The 13,150-nt window shown below is 33.1% G+C and overlaps 2 long non-coding RNA genes across 2 annotated transcripts in view; one reads left to right on the top strand and one right to left on the bottom strand.

Moving 5' to 3' along the window:
- LOC135847337 (uncharacterized) overlaps positions 1-13,150 on the top strand; it is a 110,599-nt gene that overhangs the window by 46,220 nt on the left and 51,229 nt on the right. The window lies entirely within an intron of this gene.
- LOC135848506 (uncharacterized) lies at positions 3,389-11,913 on the bottom strand. Its single transcript, XR_010559376.1, has 3 exons — positions 8,353-11,913; positions 7,334-7,586; positions 3,389-7,235 (listed from the first exon to the last, which is right to left on the bottom strand). It is a non-coding gene; the product is annotated as an uncharacterized LOC135848506 (long non-coding RNA).

Raw genomic sequence — 13,150 nt, 5'->3', positions numbered from 1 at the left:
GAAATTCAAAAATTTTGGAGACATCGAAAATCGCACTGGAGGCTCCAGAATGATTCGAAATGGTAAAATCGTAAGTTAAGAATAAGCCACAGCTCCAGTTTTTGCTACCCAGCTTCCTGTACATAAAAAATCTTGAATGAATGAATAAATCTTTGCTTCCATAAAAAATAACATACGCAATGAAAAATCGGAGAAAATTGCGTACGTATCACTAAAAAACAAAAAAAAACGTATGTGCGGCCTGCAAAGTGACCTAACTGCAGCATTTTTCATTTTCGTTGCACCCTGTAGCGAACCCGTGTTCATATTTTTCAGAAACGAAAAGGTGATTAGGTGAGTGAAGGTTGACCCTTTCGATTCCCGAAAACGGATTTCGAAAATGTGACTTCATTTTCCTAGGACACGTTTTTCTCATTTATCCTGAAATCAATTTTTTGCAGTTAGGTCACTTTGCAGGCCGACTCCTCAATTGTCACACTTAAACATGGAAGAGCTGATATGTGGAGAGATGATTTAGATCAGAAATCGGTAGCTTAATGATGTGAGCGTGAGAAATGCGAAGTATGCTAAGTGGAATTTTAATCGGAATGAGTTTTTGCTGCGCAATGTAAAATTGTACTCTTATTTTTTTTATTTGAATTAACATTATATACGATTTTGCATTTTATGATGGCTATGGCTATATTATAAGTATACTTACAAATATGTACTTCTTTTCTTGTTTGTCCTGTAGTGTTTTATTTGCGTTAGTTTTAACAACCATTTTTTCAAAATTCTGTGTTATTACAAGTGACTATCTCTCATTAAGTTGGTACCAACTTTAGAGATGATTTTGTAACAAGTTTAAACAGGGTGTCCACAGGTCTGGAAAACCTGGAAAACCTGGAAAAGTCAGGGAATTTGGTCGGTCTGGAAAAGTCCGGGAGAAGTCAGGGAATTTCGTAATTTTCACGCAAAATCCCTGGAATTTTGAAAAAACGATCAATTGAAAATTTTGAATAAGGACCTGTGATGAGAGGAAACACTGTTTTTTACTTCTCGAAACGCAAATTTTCAAAAGCTTTTGCCCTCGCTTCGCTCGGGCTTGTTTTCTTTTCTTTTTCAGAGACAACATGAAAATTTCTAGATTAGGTATAAAAATCAAGTTTTTATGCCAAAAAATGAACTCATCACGAAGAAAACATTGTTTTTAAGAATCTCAAAATACATACAAATTTACAAGAGCTTTCACCCTCGCTTGGGCCTGTTCTGTTTTCTTTCAAATATTCTAAAATTTTAAAAGTCAAAAGAAAGCTACTCGTCCTCACATGAAAAAACCTCGTTTTTATGCCTCTCGAAACTCAAATACTCAGAAGCTTCCGCCCTCGCTTCGCTCGAACCTGTTCTCTTTTCTTTTTCAAGAGTAAACTTCCTTCAAAAAAACATCCATTTCAATATTAAAATTTAAAAAATGAAAAAATAAACACTCTTCGCATTCAAAAAAAAAACTCGTTTTCAGGCATCTTGAAATGGAAATTTTCGAAAGTTCTCGCCCTCGCTTCGCTCGGGACAAATTTGTCTCTCGTTTTGAAATGAACAAATTTCACATTTTGAGGCCTTCAAAAATCAAAAAAAAAAAAAAATCATAAGTTACCTAGTATATGAATACGTATGTATTATATCAATTGGCCAAACTTGATGCATGTTTTATTTATTTTTAATTAGAAAAGTTAATAATCAAAGTTGAGCTGTTTTTTTATATCCGAAGAAGTATCCAGTTCGAAGAGAAGCTTATGAAAAAAAATTACCCCCCCCCCAAAAAAAAATCTTTTTAAATTAAAGTATGGAGTGAGCCTAGAAAATTGAAAAAAATGGTCTGGAAAAATGGAAAAATTGGTCTGGAAAACCTGGAAAAGTCAGGGAAAATCATTTCCAGAAATGAGTGGACACCCTGTTAAATGTCTGACAAGGGAGGTGCCACAGGTGACATGTACCGATTTTAATGATTCTTGCACCATTGGATAGAGGACATTGAACATAGTCTACCACGAAATTTTCAGCTGCTGAAGTTGATATTTCGATTTTTCAGAGCGATTTTTCGATTCTCACATTATAGCAATTTTGAAAAACTGAGCGAAAATAGTCGGCGCAGGTCGCATACCGAAACCTTCAATATTATTTTAATATTTTAATACATATAATGAGACCATCCCACGGTGAAATTTTCAGCTGCTGAAGTTGATATTTCAGCAATCCTGGGCGATTTTTCGATTTTCACATGCCAATTTTGAAAAATTGGCCAAAAATAGTCGGCGGAGGTCGCATACTGAAACCTGCCATATTATTTGGGCATTTTAATACATATGATGAGACTAGTCCACGGTGAAATTTTCAGCTCCTGAAGTTGATATTTCAGCCATCCAGGGCGATTTCTCGATTTTCACATGCCAATTTTGAAAAATTGGCTAAAAATAGTCGGCGGAAATCGCATTCCGAAACCTTCCATTTGGGCATTTATGATAAAACTAGCCCACGGCGAAATTTTCAGTTGCTGAAATTGATATTTCTGCCTTCTAGGGCGATTTTTCGATTTTTTCAAAATTGCAATGTGAAAATCGAAAAATTGCCCTGGAAGGCTGAAATATCAATTTCAGCAACTGACAATTTGGGGTTAAGCTGCGTCCAGACAGTCCAATATGTTTGACAAATCTGATTTGTCAAATATTTCGATCAAATCTGTATTTGATGATTTGAATGCCTGTCAGAGCATCCACACATTCAAATCTCTGAATGACAAGACTTCCGATCGCCTGCTGTGATAACGTGATAAGAGAGTGACATTGTTGCAATTTTGAGTGATTTTCTTAATTTCCCATTCAAATTGCTATTGTTTTTAGTTTTTCCCAATGAACAATAAACTTTAATGATGTTAGGGATCTTTCTAATGTAATTTAAACACTCGGCGGTTATGGGAATCAACTGAAAATCACTGAATCAAGAAATGCGTGAGGAAAGTTGTCTGACAAAAGTTGAATTATTTCAGTATTAATTCTCAATTAGTAGATGTGGTTAGGCTATTATCGATTATGAGCAAATTTTGAAGGATTTATACGACGAATCTTCAACAACGCGAGCCTACGAAGGCACTTGTGTTTGTTTTATGAATATTTCATTTTAGAAAGATTCGCCTATCTAACCTACTAATGAATCCGTCATGTTCCCAATTGATGAAAACATTAATTTCACTTAATCATTTAAATGATGGATTTTCAGAACATTGATTGAAAATACTTACTTACCTATATCTATCGATTCGATGAAGACTTGAGAAGAAAATGTGATGATCGTATTTTTCCTTCAAAGATTATGAAACTATATCTACATTTAGAAGAAGAAAAAAAAAGTAATGTAGAAAGCAAAATTATGTAATTGTTCTGTATTCAGAATAAAAATTATAAGTGCAATCATTGTTTGATATTATGGAGAAGTAAAAAATGTGCTTGATACAAACATTGTACATAATGATAAGTAGGTACCTATGTACTTTTTGTATGCGTAAAATTTGAAACTGCGCGAATTTACCAGTCGGTCCATACGAATCTTATGTTTTTGTATCGCTTCAAAATTGAATTTGCACGTTTTATTTGCATTTTCCAGTTGTCTCCTTTATATCTTGAAGGCACATTCCGGAACAGCAGTTTCCCATCGAAGCATCCGCCTTGCAGGTGGCTCCTGCTGCAAGACATTCAGCAGATGCCATCGACGGCATCAAAGCCACGATGGCGGCAAAAACGAATAAAAAGACTTTGTAAAAATTCATAGCGACGAAACTCGGTAAACGCACAGAAAGAGTTGAATTTTCGAAAAGGATTTTTTTTTTCACTTGACGAACTGTTTGAGTTGAAAGTCGAACAAATTGTGATATTTTTGAAGCCATGAAACGAAAGTATATATACAAGAATTTTCGTAATTTTGGGAATTGGTCAAGGATTTTTGAGTAATTATCGAGTTTATGCTTCGAAGAAGAAATTGTCATTAGTTTAAATCATTAAGACGAAGTTTATGGTAAAAGGTATTATGAAGAAGAAAGTGTACTGAAGTAGTTTAGATTCAAAAATGTAGAGCAGTGGTAGGTACTTACCATAATTTTTTGATTTATTTCAATAACAACGTAGGAGCAGTTTCGACTTTCCACGGAATTTTTAAAGATAGTCATGGATTGCAGAAGATACGTAGACGTACCTAGAGACCAATAAGCATATGCGACTGAATACTTGGTTGGATAGAGTTGACAAAAAAAAAAAAAAAATGTGCTAAGAACGGAAATTTGAAATATCAAAGTCAAAAATGTTTGTCTGCATTTGAAAAAATTTGAACAATTTAAAGATACTTACAAATAATCATAATTTTTTCTCGAAAATGTGCAAGTGGAGGTTTCACATCAACCTATTATCTGCTGCTCTAAATATTAAGCATCAAAAAGTTTTGTACAAAGAGATTGAAAGAATACGTTTCGAAATACTTAGATGAATATATTGACTTATTGAGAAGTAATGAAATACCACTAAATTACTACATTATACATCGTGAATCCAGATAATCAATCGAACAAAAATTAAAATAGAAAAATATTATTTACGTGAATGTGCCAAACTAGAATTTTAACCTGTATTCTTGCAAGTTGAATATTTGATCACTTTTGTTTGCAAAATCCAATAACCTTTCCTGGTCGGTGCTGGCAGTACGAGCTACAGCAAGTTTCATGTATCTTACAATCTTTTCCAGTAGGGATGCATGATTTTGAGGCCACTGATTGCATAGTGACAAAGATGACAGCGCAAACGAACAAAAATATTTTGTATGTAGAAATCCATCATAAGATAGATACTAAAATGTACGAGTAGGTACTACTCAAAAAAATTGACGAAAGGATAGAATAATGAATTAAGTACGAACTTTGACCGTTGACAAAATGTACTCAAACTGATGATTTTATGAACTGGAAATGAAGTTATAATATGCTGACAATTTTATTTGTTTGGATTGAAGGAATTCCCGGATTATATTGATCGGTGTCAAAAGTGCACAGAAATCACGTACCTACAATAAAATATTGCATTTGTCATGAACACGGAAGAGCTGATACTTTGCGGAGAGATGATCACGATCAAAAATCATTGCTTAATGATGTGAACGTGAGAAATTCGAATTAGTATATGCCAAGCGTAATGTATTTTGTAGGTATGTACTACGTGAGTCAACTTTTGCAATTTTCAAAAAAAATTGAAGAAAATGAAAAAAATTCAAATATTAAGAAAAATTATGTATCAAAAGTGTGTGTTTTTTCTTACAGTAGAGCAACGTTTCCTTAATAATGTGAACCTAATTTCGTGCACACGATATCTACACCGCTAACATCAATCAAAATAATCCGAGAATTCCATGAATTTAAAAAAATAAAAATTTCAGAATATGTAACATCATTTTTTCATGTTCATAAAATCATCAATGCAAAAAATCATCATTTTTTTTCTCGAAAATATCCAAACGTACAATCCACACTTACGTACTCGTATTTGCTACCACAAAAATTAAGCAATAAAAAGTTCTGAATAAAGAGATTGAAAGAATACGTTTTAAAATATGAATTTATTGAGAAGTAATGAAATTCCACATCAAGAATCCGTATTATTTATCGAATAAAGTATAAAAATAGCAAAATATTATTTACGTGAATGTACCAAACTGAAATTTTAATATGTTTTTTTGCAACTTGAAGATTTTATCACTCATCTGCAATATCCAGCAGCCCATCCTGGTTGCTTGTGGCACTACCCGGTACAGCAGTTTCCTTGACTCCCATCGGGTTGCTAAAACGACTCAAAAGAACACCCAATTGACTCTGAATGTTGAAACAAACGTATGTACATATTATAATGTAGTAAATTTTGCCTTTCCGACTTCGTTAATTGTGTATAGAAACAAGATCTGCTGGAAAGTTCAAAGTTGCTCAAAATGGGCTGAAACCATTTTCTAATCGATTTAGGAAATTGAAAATAGGGCAAATACTTACTAAATTTCAGATTTCCAAGTCAATTTGGTAAAATTGTCATTTTTTGATATTTTTGATCCTTCAATTTTTTCAAAAATTCATCAAAATCCCCAAAATGTACTTCAGCATCTGAAATTTTTGCTGGTGATGTATTCTTGCATGCCCTTTCGATGTAGCATTGCTTGGATGATATATGTTCGTATCGATTTGGACACTTTCTCATTAGTCTCAAGATCAGGCGAATTTTTACTACATATTTTCAAAAATCTTGGAGTGCATAAATTTCCTAAAATAGTTTTGTCTCGTGTTGTTAAACTTATTTTCTGAGATACCTACTAAGTACGATTTTCATGTCCTTCAAGAAAATTTTGATGTGTTTGAACCAAAAAAAATTGTTTCGAAAGCTCACTGAAATAAACATGAGAAAATTTTTGGACTTCTAGTTTTCCACATAAATAACGGAAGCGATCTGAATTAGAATTCAGTTACTCCAACTTCAAAGACGTACAATTTTGAAAAAAATGCATTGATGATTTCACGAAATTGAAAAAATTATGTTACCTAACTATTATTATACATATTGAAGAGTGATATTCCAAAACTCGCTTTGTCCATTTTTATCAAAGTTGGATTTTCAGTGGGACCTGGTAGATGAAGTATTAACTCACATTCCTACATCATCAACCTACCAAAATGAGGTGTTAAACTCACTTAAATAGCCAATTCACTAAAAATTTAAAAAAAAATAATGTTCCAAAACGCGCTTTGTCCATTTTTATTGAAATTTTTTTCAGCAGTTTTTAGTGGATGAAATGTATACCTACACTCCTACATCATAAATCCACCCAAATAAAGTGCTAAACTCGCCTAAAAAGCCAATTTACCCGTTTAAAGGGAAACTGTTTTTCCTCTCTCCTGAAAAGTTGTGAAAATGGACCAAGCGAGTTTTGGAATATCACTCTTCATATGCACGTGTGAAGTACATTACAATAATTACATACATTACGCTGAAAAAATTTGTTCCAATTAAAACTGCACTTAGCATACTTCGCTCTTCTCACGTTCACATCATTCGGAAATCGATTTTTGATCTTAATCATATTTTCCGCATATCAGCTCTTCCATGTTTATGACAGATGTAATATTTTATTGTAGGTACGTGATTTCTGTACACTTTTGCACCGATCAATATAATCCTGGAATTCTATCAATCCAAACAAATAAAATTGTCAGTATTTATATTATAACTTCATTCAGGTTCATAAAATCATCAGTGCATTTTGTCAACGGTCAAGTTCATACTCAATTCATATTCGATCCTTTTTATAAATTTTCTCGAGAAAGTACTCGTATCTTATGATGGATTTCTACAAAATATTTTTGTTCGTTTGCGCAGTCATCTTGGTCACGATGCAATCTGTGGCCTCAAAATGCATCCTTACTGGAAACGATTGTAAACCCAGTAACAGACAAGGAAATTGCTGTTCCGGGCGCTGCCACAAGGAACCAGAATGGACTGCTGGAGTTTGCGTAGAAAAATCAGCAAATATTCAACCTGCAAGAAAACAGATAGGTTAAAATTCCAGTTTGGTACATTCGCGTTAAAAAATATTTTTTCATTTTAATTTTTATTGCGATTATCTGCATTCTCGCGATGTACATATGTAGTATGTAATTTAGTGGTGATTTCATTACTTCTCAATATATTCATATTTTGAAACGTATTCTTTAAATCTCTTTGTATTGCAAAACTTTTTATACTTAATTTTTGGGGTAACAGATTGTACGTTAGGTGTGGAAACTACACTTGCACATTTTCGAGAAAAAAAAGATGATGATGTGTCTTCAATACGTAGACAAACATTTTTGACTTTGATATTTCAAATCTCCATTCCTCGTATAAGGTGTTTTTCTAACTCAATAATTTTTTTTGCAAAGCTGCGAGTAAGTAACCTCGGGGGGGGGGGGGAGCGACCATAGGGTGCTACTCCCTCCCCTTCCTTGGACATTTTGGAAGTTGACAAAAGTTGGCGAAAATTGGCAATTTTGAATGTTCAATGATGAACTCACAACTCTAAAATTTGTAAATTGTGTCTAAAATTTTTAAAAACAACTTACAGTGAAGCATTCCATTCACCATTTGATACTTGTGATTTAAGTATTTCGAAGAAAAAAAAATCGATATCAATGTCATGTATCTGGGTAGCTACGTACCTGTTGTTTGTGCGATGAATTATAAGACCGTTTTGAAACAATCATGTGCAAAATGTATAGCAGAAGAAAGAAACGATAGGTATTTTAAAGCATGAAAAATATATTACCTATAAATTAAGGTACGAAAGCATTCTAATGCTGGTTTGAACATATTCCAAAGTCTTTTCCGGGATCGGTTTTGTCCTTAGCACAATTTCCAGAGCAGCAGTTGCCTATGCTGCCATCAGTCTTATACGTATTTCCATTACTCAGACATTTGGCTGTCGTGAGGAAAAATATTTTGTAAAAATTCATATTGTAAAGTTGAATGATACGTCGAAAACAAATACGAGCACCTATGAGATACACGAAAAATGCACATTGGTTACGCGATTATACGGCACAATTCGTTTGTATGAAGGTATTATTATGATTTTGTAATTATACGGGATATCACAGGTATATATACCTACGAAAATCTCACTAAAAGAAGGTTTCCCAAGGGTACAGATACAACTATGTAATGCATACTTGTAGGTACGAGTTCGATTGCCAATTAATTAGGTATGTCTTTCTTTCTTATTTTATTTATGGTAGGTACTTTGTATTTTAATGAAGATCTTACGCAGCGAGGATCCAAACAGAGAGAAATATTCCTGGAAATGAGAAATTTATGTACATCTATGTACCTAGCTACCTACACCTACCTTACTTAATCTGCATGTTAAAATTTCAGAAAAAAATAATTGTAATTTAAAATTCAGTTATAAAATGTGCACTGAGGCGGGTCAAAAAACAATGTAGGTCTAGAAATTTTTTGAAATATACATAATTATGTGGTTCCTTTTGAGTTTAAACCACCCCCAAAAATTGTTGCCCACCGCGATACCATCCAGGGGGCTGAGCCATAATGTCTCAAAGAAGGGTCATTTTAGCTAAAAATTCATGTTTTTTTAAAAAAGTCAAATGCACCAAAATCGATTTTTTTTAGCCTTAGCACTCAATCGGTACAGTTTGAGATGCTGAATCTCCCTATGGAGTTCCTTTTTTTTCGAGGTTCGCTCGAGCTTTATACATGATTTTAGGATTTCATCAAATTCAAAATCTCGTCAGATTGATTCAATATTTTTTTCATCTTTTTAAAATTTCATTTAAAAAAATTCAATTCAGAATGGCAAATCTTGAAAAGACGAAACACTGTTTGAAAAATCATGCAGCCTTCCATTCATCATTTGATACTTACTTGTCATTTAAGTATTTCGAAGAAAAAAATCGGTACCAATATGTCATGTACCTAGGAAGGTACGTGTTGTTTGTGCGATGAATTTTTTCTCGCCGTTAATTTACTTTGAAATTATAACAACCTCATAAGACCATTTTGAAATGTGTATATTACACAATACACATTAAATTAGAATCACGGGTATAATGCATAGCAGAAAAAAGAAACGATAGGTATTTTAAAGCATAAAAAATATATTACCTCCTAAGTATAAAATTAGATAATGAAATGAACAAAATACAAAAAACAAAAAGACTGAAGTTAATAAATAATATTATAGTAAGTACCTAAACACGAAAACATTCTAAATCACATCGGTAAGGTATCCATGGTATAAATATTGCTCGATCGTAGATGATCAGCGATTTTGGCATTTTCCTTCCTTGTGTCCGATGAGTTGAAAACAGTATCCAGAGCAGCAGTTGCCCAAGCTGCCATTAGCTTTGCATTTCTTTCCATTATGAAGACATTTGGCCGAGGTCATCTGCGTAAACATCATCAACGCGGCGAAAACGAAGAAAAATATTTTGTAAAAATTCATAATTATTGTCAAGTTGAAACGTCTAAAACAAATTACGTTTGAGATAGGTACACGAAAAATGCACACTAGTTACGAGATTATACGACACAGTGCGTTTATATTATTATGATTTGTGATTTTCATTCGGGATATCACTGATATATATAGGAAAATCTCACTTGCCAGATTAAAAGGAGGCGTCTCAAGGGTATCAATCTTGTACGCTGAATATTGCTTTTGAATACGAAAATTCATCGGAAATAGTAGCAATGTAGGTTTGTACGTCATTATTTTTATAATCAAATGCGCAAATATTTATGATCACGTACATGCTGAGCGCCTGCTGTACTATGTACTACCTATGTAGTATGTAATGTACCTACCTACCTATACTCGTAGGTACAAGTTCGATTGCCAATTACGTCTTTCTTTCTCATTTTATTTATGCTACTTAGTATTTTAATGAAGATTTTATACAGCGAGGATCCAAACATTGAGAAATATTCCTGGAAATGAGAAATTTATGTACCTAGCTACTTAATCTGCATGTTAAAATGTCAGAAAAAATGTTAGATGTGTATTTGAAATTCAACTATAAAATGTGTAGCATGTGTGGTTTAATAACTATAGGTAACTTCTTGGATCGATCATAAACTACGTATGTAGTAGTTGTTGTACTTAAGTCATAAGTCAAACCTGGATAAGTGGAATCGCAAGGGAAACGGATTTTTTTCCACTTACATAGGTTTTCCACTAAAGTAGGTTTCACTTATAGAGGTTGAACAAATTGGAATTCCAGTTATGGAGGTTTTCGTTTCCCTACCACTTCCCCATCTAAACCTATGTTAAAGTCTTATATAAGTGGAATTTTATTCTGAGTAGCAGGACCTCTGGAACTGAAATGTTGCTTTCGTTTTACCTCTATAAGTGAAATTCCTCTCCTTCTTACCTCGTTAACTGGAACAAATTCCACTTCTGTAGGTGCTGTTATGATAAATGTTTCAGTTATAGAGGTAAGAAGGAAAAGAATTTCACTTATAGAGGTAAAACGAAAGCAACATTTCAGTTCCAGAAGTTCTGCTACTCAAAACAAAATTCCACTTACATAGGTTCTGTTTCCATTTAAAGAGGTGACTTTAACATGGGTTTACATAGGGAAGTGCTAGGGAAACGAATTTTATTCCACTTATAGAGGTTTTCCAGTTACATGGGTTCCACTTATCCAAGTTTGACTGTACTGACAAAATGTTCCAAATATGTGGGGGGGGGGAGTCGAGAGAGGAATCTTTACCGTCCATCATTTGATCTATATTCGATAATCAACATCTGTGTCAAATCCTGTCTCAACTTAGTAATTGCGAATCAACTAAGGAAGGTGAATCACGAAAATCCGAGTTGAGAGATTGGAAAGCGAATTTTTTCATGAGTCAAAAATTCTACTCGAATTGAAAAACTCATAAATCGTCTGTTCCGAAATCATGAAACTTGCATTGGAAGAGAGAGCTGGAAGTGAACCCATTTTTCGCATTATTTTGGCTTGAAACTCAAGCTCAAAAATTTTGGGTTCATTGTGTTAGATATAAGAGTAATTTTACGCAAAACATCAAAGGAGACTCGAGGAGGTGGAAGTTGAAGTTGAAAATTTGTTGAGTAGTATGAAAATACCTCAAGATTTAAAAATCTGTCAGCATTTTTACCCAAAATTCCCCCTTAATTTAACGTACCTACATAGGAAAATATGAAAATGAAAAAACAGATTTTTTTTTGCACCAATGTTTGATGCGTGATAAACTGTGTTTTTTGGACGTACTTTTGGCATAATTATACTTACTTGCTTAAAAATCTGAAAAAAAAACTTCTAACGTCATATCAGCTAAAATTGTTGAAAAAATTCGAAAGATTTCATATTTTCTTTAAAATTGAATGAAACTTTTTTCAAATGTTGGCAAAAAGGTATGATATTTATTTTCTTATACCGACTTGATAAAAAGGTCGTACTTACTTTTCGAACCTGAAAATCCATAGAGTTTTGTAACCAATTCAATCAGGGTTAAGCAATTTTTTAGTATATTTTTTCCAAATTTTCCAGATGCGGAAAATTGAATGAATGTGTTTGGATTCACTGTTGGTTATTTTTTTGTCGCAACCTTTTCAAAATTCTAATTTGTCTAATTTTGGACATACTCTCTAAATTTGAAACAGTCAAATTTCACTGCTTAGCAGTCACGACATTTTGCCTTCTTAAAAGCAGTGGCTTTTTACTGCAAAACAGTAGAAAATCTACTGAATTGGTCAGTCAAAATGTTACTGACTAATTCAGTAGATTTTTCACTGTTTTGCAGTAAAAAACCACTGCTTTTAAGAAGGCAAAATGTCGTGACTGCTAAGCAGTGAAATTTGACTGTTTCAAATTTAGAGAGTAATTTCAGAATGAGTAAACATACCTAATAGAGCCAAAATTTCTGTCGAGGTGATAAAACCTTTTTTGGTTATTTGTGATCCAATTCAAAAGAGTCGATAGTCATCATTAATTCATTTAGAAAAAAAAGTTCGAGAATATTCAAGTTTTATGTTGAGATTTTTAAAAAATTATTTCAAGGAGTCGAAGTTTTTAGTTCATTCAAGTACTTTTGAAAATTTTAATCTTTTCAATTGCAGTCTTATTACGAATCTATTCCATTTCGAGTATCTCACTATTGATTGATTCTGTTTTCACTCTTATCAAAAATAGATTTATCTACCTGCATATTTATCGAAGTACTTCACAATCAATGTCCCATTGAACATTTCATTATAAAAACGCGAAATTTGAAAAAAAAATAATAATGAAGAAATTTAAAATGTAAAAAATTTATTACGAATCAGATTAAAATTCGAATTACACGACACTTAATTACATAATTATATGTATAGGGGGTTACTTCTAAACGAGTACATGTTAGTAATATAATAATTAATAATCATACGATATGTGTCGTGAATCGGAGTCCAGTCGGAAAATCATCGGCGCTCTTACTGACATTTTCCTTTGCTTTGTCCTTTGAGTTGGTGACAGTATCCGGAGCAGCAATTACCCAAGCTACCATTAGATTTGCAGTCTTTACCATTCTTGATACAGGCCTCG

This window comes from Planococcus citri, chromosome 5, assembly GCF_950023065.1.
Source record: "Planococcus citri chromosome 5, ihPlaCitr1.1, whole genome shotgun sequence".
In the NCBI taxonomy this organism is placed as follows: domain Eukaryota; kingdom Metazoa; phylum Arthropoda; class Insecta; order Hemiptera; family Pseudococcidae; genus Planococcus; species Planococcus citri.
This window is presented reverse-complemented; position numbering and strand designations above follow the sequence as displayed.